Here is a 20,234-nt window from a genome sequence, read left to right on the forward strand (position 1 = left end):
GATAGTCGAAGAATTTTTGATAGTAGAATTAGGAGATAAGTAAACAGCACAGATATATTTAGTCAGAGAATGACAGGAAAGCCGAAGCCAGAGTGTAGAGAATTCAGAAGAATCGAGTTCAGGAATACAAGAGCAAGATAAGTCGTTGCGTATATATACACAACAGCCACCTTTGGCTTTGAAATGAGTATAGAGAAAGTAGGAGGATACAGAAAAGGGTTTGCTGTCAGTTGCCTCAGACAGCTGAGTCTCCGTTAGAAAAAGAAGGTGAGGTTTAAAGGAGGAGAGGTGGTGCTCAACAGAGCGAAAGTTAGAGGAAAGGCCGCGAATGTTGCAGAAATGAAGAAGAAGAGAGTCAGACAGTGGTTCCAGGCACCTCGAGTCGTCACCGGGAGAGGGGCGGATGGTGGGGGCATTTATGGTTCCCCCCCCTGGGGACTCCGAGGCTTGGTGAAGAGACGCCATTTTAGATGAATTTTGAATAGGAAATGTAGTGTGTACTGTGCATGTAGTTTGGTGTAGATAGAGAAATTTGTACTGGAGAGCATGGTGGCCTACTCTCTGTGTAACTGAGACACTGAAAAAGTTCAGCTTACAGCTGGATAGGCTGGGTTGTGGGGCGGGCGGCGAGGAGGCGTCGTACTAGTTACAGGTCACGGTCCATGTCATAAATATTGAAATGTTCCCTGACTGTCCTCGGGAGGATTCTCAGCAGGGTGTTGAAGGTATGTTGGTTCCGAATGGCTGTGGTTGCTTCGGGATAGGCGGCGGTGACGAATTGCCGTGCCTGGACGAAAGTGTCGTCCAGGCTGCCATCATATATTAGGGCGTTGAGTTGCGAAAGGGCGACAACTCTGCCCAGAGAAGGCGTGACAGCCTGTTTCACAATATGTGAGAATTGGTCCCACGTCAGTTCGGGGACGATTTTTGTGGCTATGGTAGCAACAGTTTTGCCCAGGTTTGGTAGTGTGACGGCAATTTTCTCTCTGTTGCTGTCAAACCCAATGTCTAATAGAGGTTTAACCATATCCAAGTAGACAACAATGTCGTATTGTTCAGGGCTGAACCTTGGCAATTGGATGTGAGGTTTGGCTGCTATTGTGCAATGTTTCACTTTTTGTTCCTCCGTGCTCTAATCAGATCCAGAACCACTGCTTGCCACCAGTGTTATGCTGGGTGTTTTTAGTCCGACCTCTCGTCCTAAAAACGCACGCGACTGAGTGGGGTCCTCTTTCCAGACCGGAAGTGAAGCACACACAAAGTAACAGGACAAAAAAACTCGGCAGTATACCTTAGCACATCTATTGTCTTAATTCGAACTCCTTACAATACAAGAACAAAGATACACTGGATATAGAATGGACAAGGTGACAGAGTTGTTATTACAGGTATAATGTGCTCACAAGCACAGTAATGATGTCGGGGGCAAAATACAACTACATCAACATAAATAGATATTACAAGTCACTAGGGCACAGTGTAGGTGTTGAAGCTAAGGCACAATTGTCATTTAATATACTCGACAGGATATACTATATGTGGATGGAGTGAAGTGTCAGGTTGGCCAGTATTACTATACACATTACATGGGTTCAATGGCTGTACCCGAGTCACGGCACACAGGGATGTCACTTAGCCGCGGCGACACTGTTTACTGGTTCTGTCTTTACTGACTGATCTTAGTTAATCTTGGGGCGCCACTGATGCGTTTCCCTGGTTCCACAGGGCTTGGGTATAGACACACTACTTTGGTACATCACATTCGCCTTGCTATCCGAGTTCACTGACCATTGGTTTCTGCCTTGTGTTTATATGCACTGATCGTCACTTTCTATTATATTGTTGCTGTTTTACTGTCATTTTCACTACTGTCACATTCACTTAGTTTCTGACACGACTTGAGAGGTGGGGGATGTCGTCACTAGGCCACTTGTTCCTGGGGTTAGCAGAGGTGGCGCCCGGGCGTGGGAAGGGGCCCCTCGGGAGAGCTCTCCTGCAGGAGACAATGTACAGTTCTCAGGGGCGTCACTGCCCTGGCCTGTTTCGTAGCTGGGGTGCAGGGAGGCCCTTCCGTCTGGGGGCCTCGACCTCTTAGGTGGCCCTCGGGACTGAGGCCAAACAGCTTCAGGAGGTGGGCCTGCCACCTCTTACTCTGGGCAGAGGGCCGACAGGGAGTGGGGCCTGAGTGGTCCCACCTTGGGGTCCGCTGGCTGGCCCTGGGAGGCCAGGTGCTGTGATCGCCTACAGAGAGGGGCACTGTCAGGAACAGACTGCGGCACTTCTTCTGCTGGGCATCCGTCAGGGGCCAGCATCGTCCAGGGGCCAGCTGCAGGGCAGGAACAGGACCTCGCCACCATTCCTGGAACAGCAGCACCTCTGGGGAACCACATCTGGAGGGAGAGAGTGAAGGGCATCCCATGCAGCCGAGAGGTAGTGAGCCGGCCGCGCAAGGACCTTCCCCTCCGGGGGAATCCTTGAGACTGCAGATGAAAGGCGTATGGTGGGTGCTCTTTCCCCAACACGTACGGTGGCCGTTACCGCGGTGCTGCTCCCGAAGGAGGAAGAGGCAGATGAGGGACGTACGGTGGCCGTTCCCTCCCTGACATGTATGGTGGCCATTGTCGCGGCTCTGCCTGCTCAATGGGAAGTAGTTGAGGGGCGTACGGTGGGTGCTCCCTCCCCGGTACGTAGAGTGGCCATTACCGCGGAGCTACTTCCGTAGGAGGAGGAGGAGGTGGATGAGGGATGTACGGTGGCAGTTCCCTCCCCAACACATACGGTGGCTGTTGTTGCGGTTCCACTCCTCCTGCCTTTGCTTGTCGGTGTGTGCTCAGTAGCTAGCACACTGAGGCGGTCTCCTAGTGTGGCTGTAGCTGAGGGGCGTATGGTGGCCGCTCCATCCCCGGTACGTACGGTGGCTGTTACCGCGGAGCTACAGGGGGAAGCAACTGAGGGGCGTACTGTGGCCGCTCCCTCCCTGGTACTTACGATGGCCGTTACCACTGTGTTGCTTGGGACTGTATCTGGACCAGTCCCACCCCGATCCTGGTGAGGGCTGCTTCGTTCGTGAGGTCGTCTCTCATTCCCCTGTTGTCGCAGTTGGGTAGGTTGAGGGGAAGAGGGACTCAAGGTAGGGGCGCCCCGGCGCCCTTCTCGCTCTGGGCCAGTCTCGCACTGACCTGGCCTGCCGTGGTGTTCTCCTGGGGTGGGATTAGGGCCACAGCTCCGCAGCGGGGTGGGGAGTCCTGTGGCTGAGGCGCGTGTTTTAGTAAGGTTCAGCTCCACCCTGATCCTGACGCAGGCGGAGGTGGTGAGAGGGTATTGCACCTGGGCTGAGGTGTTTGGTTCGGGCCGGTTCCGGGGAGTAGGGGTGCGTGTCTACTAGGGACTTGTGCCCATATTGCACGGACATCCCTCTCGCTCCAACTAGCCCTCCGTTATCGCCTCCTGGGGTGTCACGCTGCTGCTGGATGTTGTCATTTCAGTAAGCAACAGCGAAACAGAAACAGCAAGCAAAGAACAGTGATCCGACTGCATTTCCATGGTCGAGGCGATGAGTGCTGGTGTTTCAATGTGGCGGCCAAAGCTACACCCTCGCTGCGGGGATAGCCTCTCTATATTATTGAGCTCAGTGACGCTCCCTCTACAGCAAGTCTGGTGGATATTACTGTGCTTCTGCTCCTCTTGGGGTTCATAGGTAAAGGAAGGCCAGTGGTTGTTCTTCTGCTAGTGGCAAGTACGGTGGACGTTAAGAAGGGCCTGCTTGGGACTGAGCCATGACAAGTCCCACTCCGATTCTGGCGAGTGTTGTCCTGGCTGGAGTGTAATGCAGTGGGACGATGAACTTTTGCTGGTCCCGCTGGGTGGAAGAGGGGCATATGGTAGCGGGGGACGTGGGCCTGTGTGGCTCAGGGCTTTTGTGCGCCTCCCCGTGACCTCTTCCTGGGATGGGTGTCTCGCCCTCCCCGGGGTCTCCTCCTTGGGTGGGTATTTCACAAAGCTTATGCTAGTTAATGAACATAGACCTTGATTAGTTCTCCATGAGAATGAATTATTATAGTATCATAGTAATTTACTAATATTAAATTGTCCATGTTTTGACGGAGAATTGCCTTGACCGGGAACTGTCCAGAAACTGAAGGCGAAGAGTATAGTTAGTTCCACTAGATCAACAATCAGGTGTGTGGGAAGTTGCGCAGTCGCAAATTTGCTGTTTATGTATCTGTGGCGAAGTTATTTGTTAGAAGTTTGAGTGAAGTTGTAAGGGAGTTACAGGTGCACTTAGAGCGTTGGTGAGGGTGTAGGAGTTAAGCAATAGGCAGGTGAGTTGTTTGGGTTGACGTGTCACTTGGAACCTTGACTCAAATATTTCACTTCCTGCTGCGCTGCTTCTGACACCTTCAGTTTAGTTGCTGGCAGCTGGATACACACATCAACAGGGATCAGGTATTTGTCATGGTTGTGTTTCATTGTAGACACTGCATAATCCTCAGCGTTTATATAACGATATAAGTGAATTTGTGTAGCTACCGTGTTGGGACCAGATGGAATCTGGACACTTGGACACTCAAATTTTCTGGAAGGGGTTAATGAACGTACTGCATTTTCACAGCTCTATTTATGGGGTGTGATGGGTGTCAGCATTATAACAGGTTTGTTATATTTTTGTACATGGTAGGCCAAGACTATCCATTTGTAAATATTGTATTCAAGCTGGAGTTAACTAGGTACTAACTTAGCAGTACCTGTAATTCAGCCAGACTGCTCCAGTTGGTAAATTTTTACAAGTTGCCAATACACCCCCCAGGTTGTGCACTTTATTTTGTCTGGAACTTGTTGATGAGATTTGAGTGAATTTGGCCCTTCAGTTATTGGTCACTTCCCTGGAATGACCAGGAATTTATCAGGTAGGGACACTGGAGGTTTTCTCACATTAGCTCCTCTTGGTAGTTTTGGCTTTTTTTTTTCTAATGGTTTTTCATGTTTCAAACATTTTTATGGCTGTTTCATTGAAAATGACACTTTACCATTTTCACTCCCCCCCTCCCCACTCCTCTTATAGCAAAAACAGGAATTTCCAACAAAAAGCGACCATCAGATATCAGGTCAATATTTTATAGTTCACATCACTATTTTGAAACAAAAACATATTTTCTGGTTGATTTTTCTGTGATTTGAATGAATTTGAGCTTCATTTTTGTCAGAAGTCCATCCATCCATCCATTGCCAGATGCCATGTATCCCAAACAGGGTGGCCAAGGGCTTAGAGTTAATTGTTTTACAGGGAGGGGCACTAATCCTCCACCAACCCCACTTGACACGTAGGGATGCCAACAGCATCTGATGTTCCCAGGCGGTCACCTATCCAAGTACTAACCAGACCCAACGTTCCTTAACTTTGCTGATCGGATGGGAAGCGGTGTACTCAACGTGGTATGGCCATTGCCCAAGGCAAAATATAGAAAATTTTGAGTAGTTAAGGAAGCATCCAGATTGCATGTGGCAGTGTTTACCGACGATCTCACCGACTGGCCATGTTGTCTGCCAACCATTGCTCCGATTGGACCCATCAGTGTATCTCGTGTCAGAACAATGGAAAACTTAATGATTTAACACCTAACCTCACTTGCATTTGATAGGCAGCTTTCAAATGTAAAAAATTGCTCATTAAGAATGTTAAATATGGCTGGCTACTGGAGAACTTCAGCAGAGATCTGAGGTAGTTAAATATAGGTTTTTCACGATAAATACAGTGTACTGTATATTTCCGAAAACAAATTTATGGTGGAATAGTTTCAAAATAACGTGGTTGTGTCGGATTTCCTGGATCGAGTGATGTGAACTACTAAAAATTGACCAAAAATCAGTTGGAACATGAAAAACCATTAGAAAAACTAGGTAATGCCAGAACTGGGTACTAAACTTGCTTAGAGCAACAGGGATCGAAGGATGTGTTCTAAAATGAATTGAGAACTTTCTCTAGAATAGAAAATGATGATTAAAATTGAAGGGAATTAGCTACAGCATTTCATATTGGCTTAGTATGTGTTGTGGTGTCCCATAGGGAAGCGTTCTGTTAATGGTCTTGATGAAAGTGAATCTGATGGGAAGTTACTTGCAGATGATGCCAAAATTTATAGAAGAATCTGAAATCCTGTAGACAATGTTACTGCCAGATCTGAACAAACTGTCGAAATAGAGGCAGAATTAGTTGCTAACTTTTAAGTGAATGCAAGGCGATGCAAATGTGTTGGAAGAACCTTGTATTTTGTGAAATGAACATACCACGTTGAGTACACCGCTTCCCGTCCGATCAGCGAAGTTAAGCAACGTTGGGTCTGGTTAGTACTTGGATGGGTGACCGCCTGGGAACACCAGATGCTGTTGGCATCCCTACATGTCAAGTGGGGTTGGTGGAGGATTAGTGACCCTCCCTGTAAAACAATTAACTCGAAGCCCTTGGCCACCCCGTCTGGGATACATGGCGTCTGGCAATGAATGAATGAAAAAACAATCCACTCACTTGATGTAGTGCTGCCTACTTCTTCCTTAGCCTTTATCATTCTTTTTCTGTGCCTGCCCTCCTCTCTTCCTATTTCTCTCATCTTTCCTGTCACTACTTATTGCTTTTCTTTCCGTTACAGGTGGCTTTACATCGAGTGACAAGCCAAATGGTTTCCTGTAAGCCAAGAAACAATTTACAATGCTGGGTGGTAACCATATAACCAAACTATACATCCTCCCTACGTGTCAAGTGGGTTGGTGGAGGGTTAGTGCCCCTCCCTGTAGACAAATAACTCAAGAGTCAAATGGCCACCCCGTACGGGATTATGGTGTCTGGCAATAGATAGATAGATAGAACAACACTCCTCTGAAAGCAACCAGTTTAAAAACCTTGGTACCGGTACCACAAGAACTGCTAATCTCAAACCATCTGCTCATACTGTAGCCTGAACCAAAGTTTCAGCAAAGACTAATTCCATGCTAAGTAGGATCAAGAGAATTTTAAGGCCTCTTCTGTTTGTACCATACTTGTAGATTATGATCTTGTTCAGATTTGAATCCAGATTTTGCACCTCACATTCATGGTAAAAGAACAGATGATCCATTGAGGATCTTAACAACAGCTGGCTGCGAAGCAAATCTTACCTGTAATGTTTTTCCACAGCTCTGTGTGTATAGTAGCTATATACTTGCCATGGATGATAATGATAAAGAGTGAAGTTACAGGAATAAAATTTATGCTGTGATCAATTGTATGGCACATATGAGGTACCATATACGTATTCCTACTTGGAAGACCAGAGGGGTAATCTTCAAGGAGACATGAAACCACCTTATTTGCCATTCTCTCTCTCTCTCTCTTTTCTGAGTGTGCCTTCAAGTTTTCTGTTGGATGAAGACAGACGGACGTCATCTTAGAATGCCACCTTTTTTCAGCACAGATCTTCCCTCATCATTGCTGATCTATCCAAACCTAACCCAAATGATCATAATGTACTCTCATTTATTGTAGCCTACCCATACCAGTACCTAACCTAGCCAAAAATTTTGTAACCCAACCCAATTTACCAAAACCTAACCTTAGTTAGCCTAATTTATCCCAACTTAACCTTAACCTTACCAAATTATCCTAATTTAACATAACCTAATTTTCACTAATGTAAGTGGAGAAGGGAGAAAAAGTGAGCAGATGAAAAGAACGCTTTAAGGAATTGTTTAACATAGAGAATGAAAGTAATGTTTGTATAAGTGGCTGAGAGAAGGAGGGATGTGAGAAGAGAAGAAGAAATCAGGAGAGTGGAAGTTGAGGAAGCAATGAAGAAAGTCAAAATGGGGAAAGCCCCAGGAATTGATGGAGTGTGTGGTGAAATGCTGAAGCACTGGGGAGAGATAGTAGTAGAATGGATATGGAAGATGTGCAGATTGGCCTGGGAGGAAAGTAGAGTCCCAGAGGATTGGAAGTCAGGTATATCCCCAGTACAAAGGAAAAGGGGAAAAAGAAGTGTGTGTGGTAATCATAGGGGCATTTGTCTTCTTAGTGTACCGGTAATAAGAAAAGTACAGTATATGGTAGGATACTTACTGACAGTTAAGGAAGTCATTCATTCATTCATTCATCATCCAATCCTACATTGCCCCATGAGGAGAGTAGGACGCCAGGGTTAGGCAAGTTGGTCCCGATATGCAAGATGAGAGTGACCAACCTCACTCATCCTTGAGTGGGATTACTTGAGCAATAAACCCTAGCCACCCCTTGGATATAAACCTTCACTGGCTCAATCTTATTGGAGCGCTGTAATTACCCACTAAACTACCAGGCGCCAAAATTTTGTTATATGGTTACCACCCAGCATAGTAAATGGTTTCCTGGTGTACAGGAAACCATTTGGCTTGTCACTCAATGTAGAGTCACCCACAGGCAGAAGGAAGACGAAAGAGTGGAGGAAAGACAGACGGAAGTGGGAGTGTAAAGTCACCCATAGGCAGAAGGACAAGGAATGAATGAAGGAAAGTTAAGGAAGTAAAAGAGGAATTAGCTGGAGAAGAACAGGGAGGTTTTAAGATGGGAAGAGGTTGTTTAGATCAGATATTCATTCTTACGTCTTTAGTGGAAAAGTTTCTGGACAAGTGAAAGAAGTCGTACCGTATTGTATACGGCTCTAATGGATTTGGAGAAAGCATATGACAGGGTGGATAGACAAGGAATGTGGAAAGTTTTAAGAATATATGGAGTAAATGGGAAGTTGCTGAATGCCATGAAGAGTATGTATGAGCATGCTAAGGCTGCAGTGTATGTGGACAATGAATTGAGTGATTTTTTTCAGTTTGAATGTTGAATTGAAACAAGGATGTCATGTCTCCATGGTTGTTCAGTCTTTATATGGATGGGGTTATAAAAGAGATACCGTGCAAGGTAGGGCAGTGGATGTTGGAGTGACTCTAATGAGAGAGGGCAGTGTTTGGAAACTCTCTGTGCTGTTGTTTGCAAATGATACTGTGTTAAAGAGAAAACGAAGGGGAGCTGCAAGGCTTGGTGAATGAGTTTGGGAGTGTGTGTAAGAAACAGAATCTAAAGGTGAATGTAGGGAAGAGTAAAGTTAAGTCACTGAAAGTATGTATGAGCATGCTAAGGCTGCAGTGTATGTGGACAATGAACTGAGTGATTTTTTTCAGTTTGAATGTTGAATTGAAACAAGGATGTCATGTCTCCATGGTTGTTCAGTCTTTATATGGATGGGGTTATAAAAGAGATACCGTGCAAGGTAGGGCAGTGGATGTTGGAGTGACCCTAATGAGAGAGGGCAGTGTTTGGAAACTCTCTGTGCTGTTGTTTGCAAATGATACTGTGTTAAAGAGAAAACGAAGGGGAGCTGCAAGGCTTGGTGAATGAGTTTGGGAGTGTGTGTAAGAAACAGAATCTAAAGGTGAATGTAGGGAAGAGTAAAGTTAAGTCACTGAATGTACCGTATAGTGAGGTTTGACGAGGAGGAAATGGAAAATGTGAGTACGTTTATGTACTCGGGTAGATAGTGTATTGAGTAAGGATGGAAGTTTAAATGGTGAGCTGCTTGAAAAGGTACAAAAGGAAGAAAGGTTGCTGGTTCCTTGAAAGCAGTGATAAGGAACAGGGAACTGAGCATGGAAGTAAGAAAGTCACTGCATGACAGTAGTGTGATACCAACTCTGACGTATGGAAGTGAAGCTTGGACCTCGTTGGAGGGACACAAGTCAAGAGTGAGAGCAGTGAAAATGAGTTATTTGAGAGGAGCATGTGGAGTCACATGGAGAGACACTCTGACAAATGAGGAAGTGAAGGAGCATTGTGGTGTGGATGTGGATGTGATAGAAAACATTAAGAGAAACACATTGAGGTGGTTTGGCCATATGGAGAGGATAGAGAGCAAGAGACTGACAAGGAGAGTGTATGTGAGTGTGGAGGATGGGGGGAGAGGGAGTGGGAGGCCAAGGATGAGATGGAGGGATGGAATGGAGAGGTAGGCCTATGTGAGAGAAGGGGGTGTGAGCTGGAAGCAGGGCAGTGAAAGGCAGGGGACAGGGTGACATGGAGGTGATTTATTTGTGGCCACCCCTTGTGGATTAAGGCATCTAACAATAGACAGACAGACAGATATATAGATAACCTAACCCAGTCCTAACCTGCTGGTTTCGACATTTACAAAATTGTGACGCCATCATAATGCTGCGTGATGGACCCTTTATCACCTATAAAGATTGTATTTGTCTTGTTAATTGACAGAGTCTCTTCATACCGGTACTTGAAATCACACTTCTGTACTCTTCCACAGAGTCACTGAATCAATTCATTTTTTAAATTTTTGTTTATTTTTTTTTACCCCTTCATGCATGATGACTCAAAACGAGTCAAAATGTTGTTAGGCTGAAGAGGAATTGATGACACACTATGGTGCACCTGTCAGTGTTGGTGTGAAGGGATACCAGTTAGGCAATTCTGGACAAGAATATTCACCAAAAATTATGTTTTAGCATGAAATGTGTCAGTCTTTGGTGCATCATAGTGGAGAGTGTGTATTTCAAGGCCAACACTCTCAAATAGTTGGCATTCTCTCAGTTTTCGGTCCGGGGAAGTGGAGGCGCACACGATTTTTGGCAATTTACTCAAAAACTATTGGTCTTATTAGAATTTCAACAACAGCACATGAAAGTTCATGAAATTCTGCATCTACAGTATATGCTTGGCTCTTCCGTTGTGTGAGCAAAGTTTTGCGTTAGGGTGTAGGGCAGTTATTTTCAATGTTGAAGAACAGTATTCTCACTGCATATTAGTAATTTCACAGTACTTTTAGTCATCAGTTTTGTGTGTTTTTATTAGCTTATTTTATAGTATAAACATCAGGGAAGATGATGGTATTCAATCTGTGCTATTATAATCAATTTCTTGGGCAAATATATGGGAATGTTTTCCATTGTGCTCCAGTCCAGCCTGCCCTTGTAGCATTTTCTCTGATCATGTTTCACACACTTAGCTACAGTAAAATTTCAGTGTGCAAAGAGGTTAATACAGTAATCCCTCCAATATCCGATGTAATAGATCCAAAGGCATATCCGGAAAGTGGGTCCGTCTGGATAGTGGGCCCCTGCCTCTTGGACTGGTACTTATGGACCCTAACCCAGCCTAACTCAGAAAACCACCTACATAACTCTCTATCGGACATGCATAGCACCTATTTAAAACTCTATTCACACTAAAAGGGGACAGAAGGCATGAAATAAGTGAAAAGAAACCAGAGAATGAGAAATTAGAAGCGCGTATGGAAAATATTTAGCAGTGTACAGGGTACTTATGACACGTCTGTGGCCATCACGAAGATTAACCTGCCTCCCCTAAGGCTCTGACAGTGGTGAAGGTGCACTTGAAGCACGTACAGTAATCCAGTGTTGTGCTGCACTTAATTCTTTTGCATTGTGAATTATAATTGTTTAACACTGCATATTCTGTGCTTACTTGCGCCATGCTAGTGTTGCACTATGCACTTAATCCTTTGCACTCTAAATTCTAATTTCTTAACACTGCACAACACTGTAAATTCCCATGTGGTCTAGTGGCGAGGTATTGTAGTTTATGCACTGTTTATTCACCAAAACGAGCAGATGGGGAGCCATGGTGATGAGCATGCAGTCTTGATGGTAGGTAGGCGGGAAGTGGGGAGGATGAAGGGGCGCTGTAGTGGACATCGGAAGGACTATGTACCAAAACACAGCTGCTCATCACTGCGTGGCAGGGTTGATTTTTTTTGGTGTCCCAGGACCCTAGCCCAAAATATCTGGGACGTGGGGTGTCGGGACTTGGGCGTCCGGGTCTTACGGGGATTACTGTAGTACCCTCAATTGGCCATCCATTCGGCATTGAGTCGAATAATGTGTTACAGTACTATCAGTCTCGACCCTCTTTCTTAAAAACTTTCGTACAATAGTACCCATGAGTAAAAGATTATAATTAAGGATAAAATTCTGTACAGTATTGATAGAGTATATATAGTACAATAATTCTGTATATAACAGGGTTGTGGAGTCAGATTTTAAAAAATTCCGACTCCAGGAAATTTTAAGGATGAAACTCTGACTCACAGCATTAGGGCTTAGACACCGTGTGGGTCACAAGAGCAGAATGCACAGATATTTCTTCAGTGTATGACATCCATGGGAGAAAGTGAGGGAGCGACGATAGGCTTGGCGCATGGGGTGTGCCACTCCTGCAGTGCATTATGATTGGCTGGTGTGTTGCAGGATCTGCTCACATGGCGATTGGGTACCGTGTCTGAGCCACAGGGCTGATTGCTTCCCGTTTCTGAGCCAGATATTGCATAATTTTGCCGGATGTTGCTTTAATAGAGCTGAGCAATAAGCGCTGGATATTGTGACGATGGATAGTTGAGAGTTTAATGTAGTTGCCAGAGGGATGATTTAGTGTATCAGATTTTTAGAATGAGTTTGAATGTTCAGCATGGAGTGTGTGTTTGAATAGCCTAATATTAGGGGTAGTAACTGTTTTCAGAAAGGTAGTGCCACTTCACCAGCTGCTTGGTGGGAAATTAATTTTTAAAATGGTGTACCAGTATATATTTTGAGGCTCAGTCTTGATCAGTTATTGAATACCATTTTACTGTTACTTATTGTTCTTGATTCATTGTGAGATTTCACGTGTGATACTTCGTGATCATAAGGCCTTGCATGAGTTTAGTCACTTCAGTTGTATATCACGTAAGATCAACCATGCATCAGTGTTGGTAAAAATATCTTTTGAAATTTTCTAAGACACTTCAGTGATAACGTAGAAGAACTCCCATGCATATAATATGCAGTTGTATTTTTCCTCAATTACTGGTAACCATACCCTAGTTATCTACCAAAATGATAACTTTTAAAACATGTGGAAATATATTATATATTTTTAGGCTCTTAATTGTACAGTGTGATCAGTTTTATACACAGATTTTGGCTGATGTAGACTGGCCATAGTAGGTTCTCTGGTCCATTCAAACCCATGGTCAATCTTTACCAGCTATTTTGTCCTTACTAACCTGTCCTAACCAGTCTAACTTAATCTTACCAAACCTATCCTAACCTAACTTAATTTAGTCTTACCTGACCTATTCTGACCTTCCCAGAATGTCTCAAATGAATGGGTTCTTGGTCAGAATCCACCTGTTGAGTGATCTACATGTACATATTTTTATTCATTCATTCATTCATCTTGTAATTCAGTATTGTCCCTTGAGGAGCATAGGAGCCTGGGGCTAGGCAAGTTGGTCCTGACATCTAAGATGAGAGTGACCAGCCTCACTGATCCCAAGTGGCATTACGTGAGCAATAAACCCCAACCACCCCATGGATATACACCTGCTCCATATCAGTCCAGTTGAAGAGCCTTAATTACCCACTAAACCACCAGGCACCATAATTTGATTTTATGGTTACAACTCAGTGTAGTAAGTGGTTTCCTGGTGTACAGGAAACTATTTGGCATGTCACTTAGTGTAGAGTCGCCCGTAGACAGAAGGAAGAGGAAAGAATGAAGGAAGGAAAGGCAGACGAGGAAGGAAGGAAAGAAGGAAGGAAGAAAAGATAGGGCAGGCACACAAGAGCAACACTAGGCCACACTGAGTGCATGGTGAGTGCCCCCACCTACCTGTGATATAGTTTTATAAAAGTAATAAAGTGAAAATGGTTAGTTTTTTCCTCAAAGCTACTGCATTGCAAGCATGCTGTCTGGTAGATGTATTGCAACCAATGGGCTAAGAAAAATATGAGCACCTTCTCTGGACTTAGCAAACATACTGAGCTCTGTACATCTCTTGGTTTCCCACCCAGTACTGTACAGTACAGCAAGACCTCATTATAATGAACTAATTATGGGAAAAGGAGGACAGTATATCCGATAGTTTGTTGTACAAGACATACGATAGTTGGTCCGGTAAACAGTATAGTGTATGAAAAATGGTCTGGCAGGTATCCCATGTTCGACAAGTTACAAGGGCAATCTTTAACCCCTAAATTCGTATGGCTGACGATTGGGGTCCTTGGAAAAAGTCCTTTGGCTGACGATACTAGGGAGGTTACAAAAAACTGGAGAGCCGTAACCCCACCTCTTTTATAACGTAAATGGTAGCTAGTCAATGGATACTAAGAGATCAGGTAGGGGAAGGCATGATCCAACCCCCTTCCCGGATGTGGAGATCCCCCCTTTCCTCAACCCATCTCTCCACCTCCCTTTGCCCCATTAGATCCTGCCATCTGTGTCCCCTCCCACCCAAACTACCCCTCATATCCCCTCTAGACTGTGTCTGTGTGACAGACATATTCCCTCCCTTTTCCCTCCCTCCTAATGCCCCCCCAAACTCCATCCACCACCATATTCTGCCTTACTTCTCAAGGACATCCCATTCTCGCTCATAGCAGGAATGACTTTTTTTTTTTTTTTTTTTTTTTTTCTGTCAATTGTGCAGTACAGGTAACCATTAGACATACGAGAGTGAAATATACATTTTCTGGTGTGTAAAATCAAGCTCTTCAAATCTGTAAGACCAAAATTTACTTTGGTGCATTTTTTTTCTCTCTCTCTAGCTATACACAAGGGGTAACTATTTTCCTTTTTGACATTCTTTGACAGTCGATATTGTGGTAACCATTAGTCATCTGAGTGAAATATACATTTCCAGGTATGTAAATTCAAGCTCTTTAAACCTGTAAGAATAAAATTTACCTTGGTGAAAATTTAAAAATCAGACCATTTTTGCGGCTCTGGAGTTAGGGAGGCTGAGAGATTTGCACTCTTTAGGGGTTAAGGAGACATAGGACCACCTTATTTTGCAGTTTTCTTCTGCTTTTTTTCCCTTACCAAAGCTCTTCATGGATCTTTTGAGTATTTTCTGAGTGCATTTTCAAGTTTTGATTACAAAAACATCATTTAAAAGTGGTGAAAAGCATTTAACCCCTAAACCGCGGGGTTGTTTTGGCGCTCCTTGCGTGTCCCGCGAGAATATTCACGTTCCGGCAGACTTTGTAAAAATATTTGCCAAAAATCAGTTATTAGTCCAAGAATATTATAATTATACATATGCATATGGCACATACTTTCAGCTTTCTTCTGGGATATTTGTTGAGCCTTCGTCGAGTACCATAGGACTTGTGGAGACTTCTGAAGTTGGGTAACAAAGTCTCCACTTTACACTTCCCGACACCTCGTAATATGATTACCACAGCCTGATATTATCACTAGAAACACTGTTCTATGATTTTCAAATAGTTTGGAATCCATACACCAAAAAAAAAAAAAGAACACTGTGAAAGCAATGAAAATTATGAGCGCGTAAGAGCTTCCCACCTGCGCTCGTTCCCCGCTGGTATTGTCATTTATTATTCATAAACACTCTCACACTTTATATTCCTGTTACTTTATTACAATTATATATATATACAGTATTTATCCATAAGTTTCCTTCAGTAATAGTACTGTAGTTTATTTTCATTCTCGTTCAGTAAACTAGCGTAGAGAGCAAAGCTTTGACTGTCATTACTCCAAGTATTTGTACTCATATTCTTATATTAGTAATTATTTACATTTCTTAGTGGTAGGTGGTGAAGACCATCATCCACTCACTTGACATAGTGCTGCCTACTTCTTCCTTACCCTTTATCTTTTTTTTTTTTTTTTTTTTTTTTTTTTTGCCTGCCCTCCTCTTTCCCTATTTCTACCATCTTTCCTGTCACTTCTTATTGCTTTTCTTTCCATTACAGGTGGCTTTACATTGAGTGACAAGCCAAATGGTTTCCTGTAAGCCAAGAAACCATTTATAATGCTGGGTGGTAACCATATAACCAAACCATACGTGCTCCCTATGTGTCAGCAAGTGGGTTGGTGGAAGGTCTGTGCCCCTCCCCGTAAAACAAATAACTGAAAGTCAATGGCCACCCCTTACGAGATTATGGTGTCTGGCAATAGATAGATAGATAGATTTACATTTTTGTTTTATTTACACTGTGTTATACACTGTCACTTCCAGTAAATAAGGGCTCCTTTCCCTTGGAGCCAGGATGAACTCGGGACACTGAAGCACTCGTAGTTTATCACCATTTCCTCCACTGGCTCATCACACGATTCACCAGAAAGATTGCAGTCACTGTCCATCATTATCATGGATAAAGTAGCCAGTTCACGCTCCACAGCAGAGTCATTTAGTCCTTTACCCCTTCTCACACGAGGTTTAGTAGGGGTAGAGGTCCTAGGGCCCTCTAGAAGCGGCGGAAATGGAGGGGCGCGAGTGCTACGTGCTTTCATCTCAAGAAACATCACTGAACTAAATGACGAGGCGGATAGGGGGCCCCCAAGGGTTGACAAGGTCAGCGAGGTGACAGCTGCTCATTTATATGCTGTGAAATGATTGGCAAGAAATTAGGTAGTTCCAGGTGAATGTAAATATCACTTAGGCTTCTCCCTTCCTTTCTTATATATATTTTTATTACAAGAATAGATTATACGACATATTTCAAGGGGAAATTCTGTCTATCTATCTATCTATTGCCAGACGCCATAATCCCGTAAGGGGTGGCCATTTGACTCTGAGTTATTTGTTTTACGGTGATGGGCACTGACCCTTCACCAACCCACTTGTTGACACGAAGGGAGCCAAGGGGAAATTACCAGGGGAAATTAGCAAACGAGTGCACGTGAGGTGTTGTCAGGTGATAATTAGCCAATTCCAGGTATATGGCACTATCACTTACCTTATTTCTTTTTTTGTACACTCAACCCTTGGCTATCACTCCCAATTGGTCCTGCTATGTCTGCGCTATAGCCGAAACCGTGATAGCCGAATTGAAGAACTTATGGAAATAATTCTAATTGGTGCCATGACCTCAATCTTTACCCCTAAGATACCCATTTTGTACCACGTATTAACATATAATAGTCCAAAAATGAGCATGTTTTATGATGTAATCATGATTCTTATAAATACCCCTCACAGTTGATTCACTGATGTTATATTTCATCCTCACACTTAGGTTGGTCTCTCCATTGTCTATAAGTTTCACATTTCCAGTTATCTGCATAACTTAGGTTCTTCATTTTCTTTATTTCCCTGCCTGGTGCCGCAGCATTATGTTGGGCGATGGTAGTGGGACAGGGAGGGGGTACGTTGGCCATGGTCATATCATAAAAAAGGTTATTGTTCTTGCTGTCACTGTTCACGGTCTGAGGGTGCGCACTTGAATGGTTTGGCGGGCAGGAGACTCGGTCGGGCGGCCAATCAGTGCTTGGTTGGCGCTGACGTCACATGACCAATCACGGAGTGAAGCTTTTGTTGGCTGGGCAGAGCACCGGAGCCCGGCCTTCTTGAAAATTTCGAGCATTTCCGGTGCGCGATAGCGGGCATTTAGTGCATGATAAAGGTACTTGGGTAGTTTTTTTATATAGGCGTGATAGCGAGATATGCTATAGCGAAACCCATGATAGCCGAGGGTTGAGTGTATATATTATTTTGTATAAGAAAAGGGCATAGGGCTTTTTTCAATGGATGAAATCAGTGGAAAATTCTGAGGAAGATTTGTTTAGCGCAGCGTGGCCAGGCAGGCGAGAGGAGAGGGTAACGGAGGGGAAGTAGGGAGGGGAGTCCAGAATGGGGAAAAATGGCTAAATTGTTAACAATGGATGGGAGTACAGATGAGATTAGGTGTGCTGACTAGTGTTGGACATTGGCAGTACTGATAGATGATACAAGTCACCACTTGTAAACCTTGGAGAATTCAAAATAACACAGAATCACAAAAGTGATGCCCCGCGGTATGATCCATTGCGCCCGAGTGTCACGAAAGTGACGCCCCGCAGTTAAGGGGTTAAAAGCAGTCATTCTTTACAGTCCTTATTGTTGCTAAAGACAGGCGGACACCATCTTTTGGTGTGCCAAAGACAGATGTGCACCATCTTAGACCCTCATTTTTGAATGATAATACCCTTATCATTGCTAATTTATCCAATCCCAATCTGAATTTTCCTAACAGTCCAACCTGATTAATCCTAACCTAACCTAATGTATTTTACGCTAACGTAACCTATGTTCGTTTTGTTTTGTTTACAAAGGCTCCAGCATGCTTGCATGTGTCGGCTTTGGTCACCTAATGGCAGCTTTTCATGCTGCTCAATCTCTGGCAGCCTCCCTATACAGTTCCTTATCCCTGAGGTTGTACTCCATTATATATGGTAATAACATTTTCCTTGTTTATTGATAGATCCTCTTCATACTTTGAAAATGCAATTCCATACACCTATGCAAGGTCAGTGAATCAATTCAATGGTAGGTAAAAAATCTCAAGTTTTAAGAGGTGATCCTATGTCATCTTGGAAGTTACACAAATAAGATGTCAATATATCAGTGTTATATGGGTTTTGCCATTGTTTCTTGATAAAGATCAATAATCAGTACAGAACTAACGTTCGCCATCATATCAATAGATAATAACAAGTGCTCATGTGTCCTTCGGGCCCCTCACACTTGCTCCTGCGGAAGACTGTCACATTTATGTGCTGTTCTAGTGTAACATTGTCACATGGATTTTATGGAGTCAACCAATTGGCTGTGTTATTTGCAGCTTCGGGAATGGAACCCAAGTTGTCCGACCGCAAGTTCGAAGTTCACACACAGACACATGGCTACTGCTACAGTTTATTATAGTTCTACCTCTGGGCAAAAAATTCTACGGAGGTCCTATGCCGGGCTTCAGGAGCAGCGTTTTTTGGTCAAAATGTGATTGCTCATTTAATATAGTAAAAGTTTTTCTGTCATGATGGGATCAAGTTTTTTCACATCAGCAATTTTTTTGCGATTTTTGTGCCAATTTTGGTGCGATTTGAATGTGTAGTTTCAGCTGCCCAAAATACACACACACACACACACACACACACGAACAGCCGGAGAGAGAGGACGTCCCAGGCATCGCTCCTGACCTTGAGTAGTTTCAGGAATTTTGTCTGTCCTGTCTCCTAGGGTCTTTCTTTAAATTTAAAATAATGAAAGTTGGTAGACTACCAAAAATGTAAAGATTTGTTGGCAATAGTATACATGAATGTTTGTGGCTTATTGGTAACAGCTGTTTAGGTACTTGATCAGTACGTTAAAGATGGCCGAAAATGTAAACAATGAGGGAATGGAATTTCAAGGATTTGATGCTAATACTAATGTCATGGACCTAGTGAAAACATTAATTATGAGGATTAGTGAACTCGAAAAAAAAGTAGAGAATCTAGTGATAAAGGATGTGCCAGGAAATACGGAAACCACCATACAGAGTCTAATCCAGTCCAACGAAACAGCCAATGAAGAGATTAAGAATTTGAAGCGGGAAAATGTTGAACTGAGGAGGAAACTTGAAGAGAGTACTAATAAAACGGAGAAGGTGAGTAATGTACTAGAAGAACACAAGGCAAAGTGGGCACACGTAGAGGAAGAACAGAAAGAAGTGGTCAGCTTAAGAGAGATCATCCAGGAAGAAAGGGAAATGAACAAGAAAGAAATGGAAGAAAATGTAGTGAAAAATACTGAAGAAAAAAGAGAAAATAGTGAGAGAAACTGTAGAAAGGAACAGATGTGTGATAGTATTTGGAAACAGGGAAGAGGAAGAAAAGGTTAGGTTCGCAAGACTCGAGAGAGACACGAACATGGTGAGAGGAATATTAGGCAAGATTGACCCCGAAGGAAACAAGTGGGTAAAAGAAATTGAGGAAGTAAGGAGGATAGGGCCTTATAAGAAAGGGGAAACAAGACCAATGAGAGTCAAGTTTACATCAGAAAGTGTAATAAATGAGATACTTAAAGTGACCTGGAAATTAAGCAAAGAGGCGGGGATGGAAAATATTATAATAAGAAAAGATCTGAATGAAGAAGAAAGAGAAGCTTTAAAATCATTAAAGGAAGAAGTAAAGGAAAAAAATGATAAGAGGACAGAGGAAGAACGTAATACTTTTTTGGAGAGTATTGGATATGAAAGTAAGGAAATGGTATTTAAGGAAATAGAAGTGAAGGAAATTAGGGGGATGATTGTGAAAGATCAGAAGTTGAGAAGTGGTACGGACAGAGAGTAGGAGAGAAGAGGGTATTAATAATGTCAAAAATAATTTGAAGGTGATATATACTAATGTTGATGGTTTCATATCGACAAGGATCGAAATTAATGATTTCTTAAGAGAACATGAACCT

The 20,234-nt window shown here is 43.4% G+C and overlaps 1 protein-coding gene and 2 pseudogenes across 5 annotated transcripts in view; 2 read left to right on the forward strand and 1 right to left on the reverse strand.

Annotated features, from left to right (window-relative positions):
• Positions 1-4,170: 4,170 nt before the first annotated feature.
• NUCB1 (Nucleobindin 1) overlaps positions 4,171-20,234 on the forward strand; it is a 228,586-nt gene continuing 212,522 nt past the window's right edge. For 3 of the 5 annotated variants that reach the window (XM_080276826.1, XM_080276830.1, XM_080276829.1), the window contains exon 1: positions 4,203-4,322. The gene's annotated coding sequence lies outside the window, so the exon portion shown is untranslated. Of the gene's footprint in view, positions 4,180-4,202; positions 4,447-20,234 lie in introns of those variants that run through there. The other 2 variants (XM_080276828.1, XM_080276827.1) reach the window with 2 other exon arrangements.
• Positions 5,329-5,447, reverse strand: LOC145405704 (5S ribosomal RNA; annotated as a pseudogene).
• Positions 6,272-6,390, forward strand: LOC145405710 (5S ribosomal RNA; annotated as a pseudogene).

The sequence above is a fragment of the Coenobita brevimanus genome, chromosome 67 (genome assembly GCF_032717465.1).
Source record: "Coenobita brevimanus isolate Jiangsu-jjx chromosome 67, ASM3271746v2, whole genome shotgun sequence".
Taxonomy (NCBI): domain Eukaryota; kingdom Metazoa; phylum Arthropoda; class Malacostraca; order Decapoda; family Coenobitidae; genus Coenobita; species Coenobita brevimanus.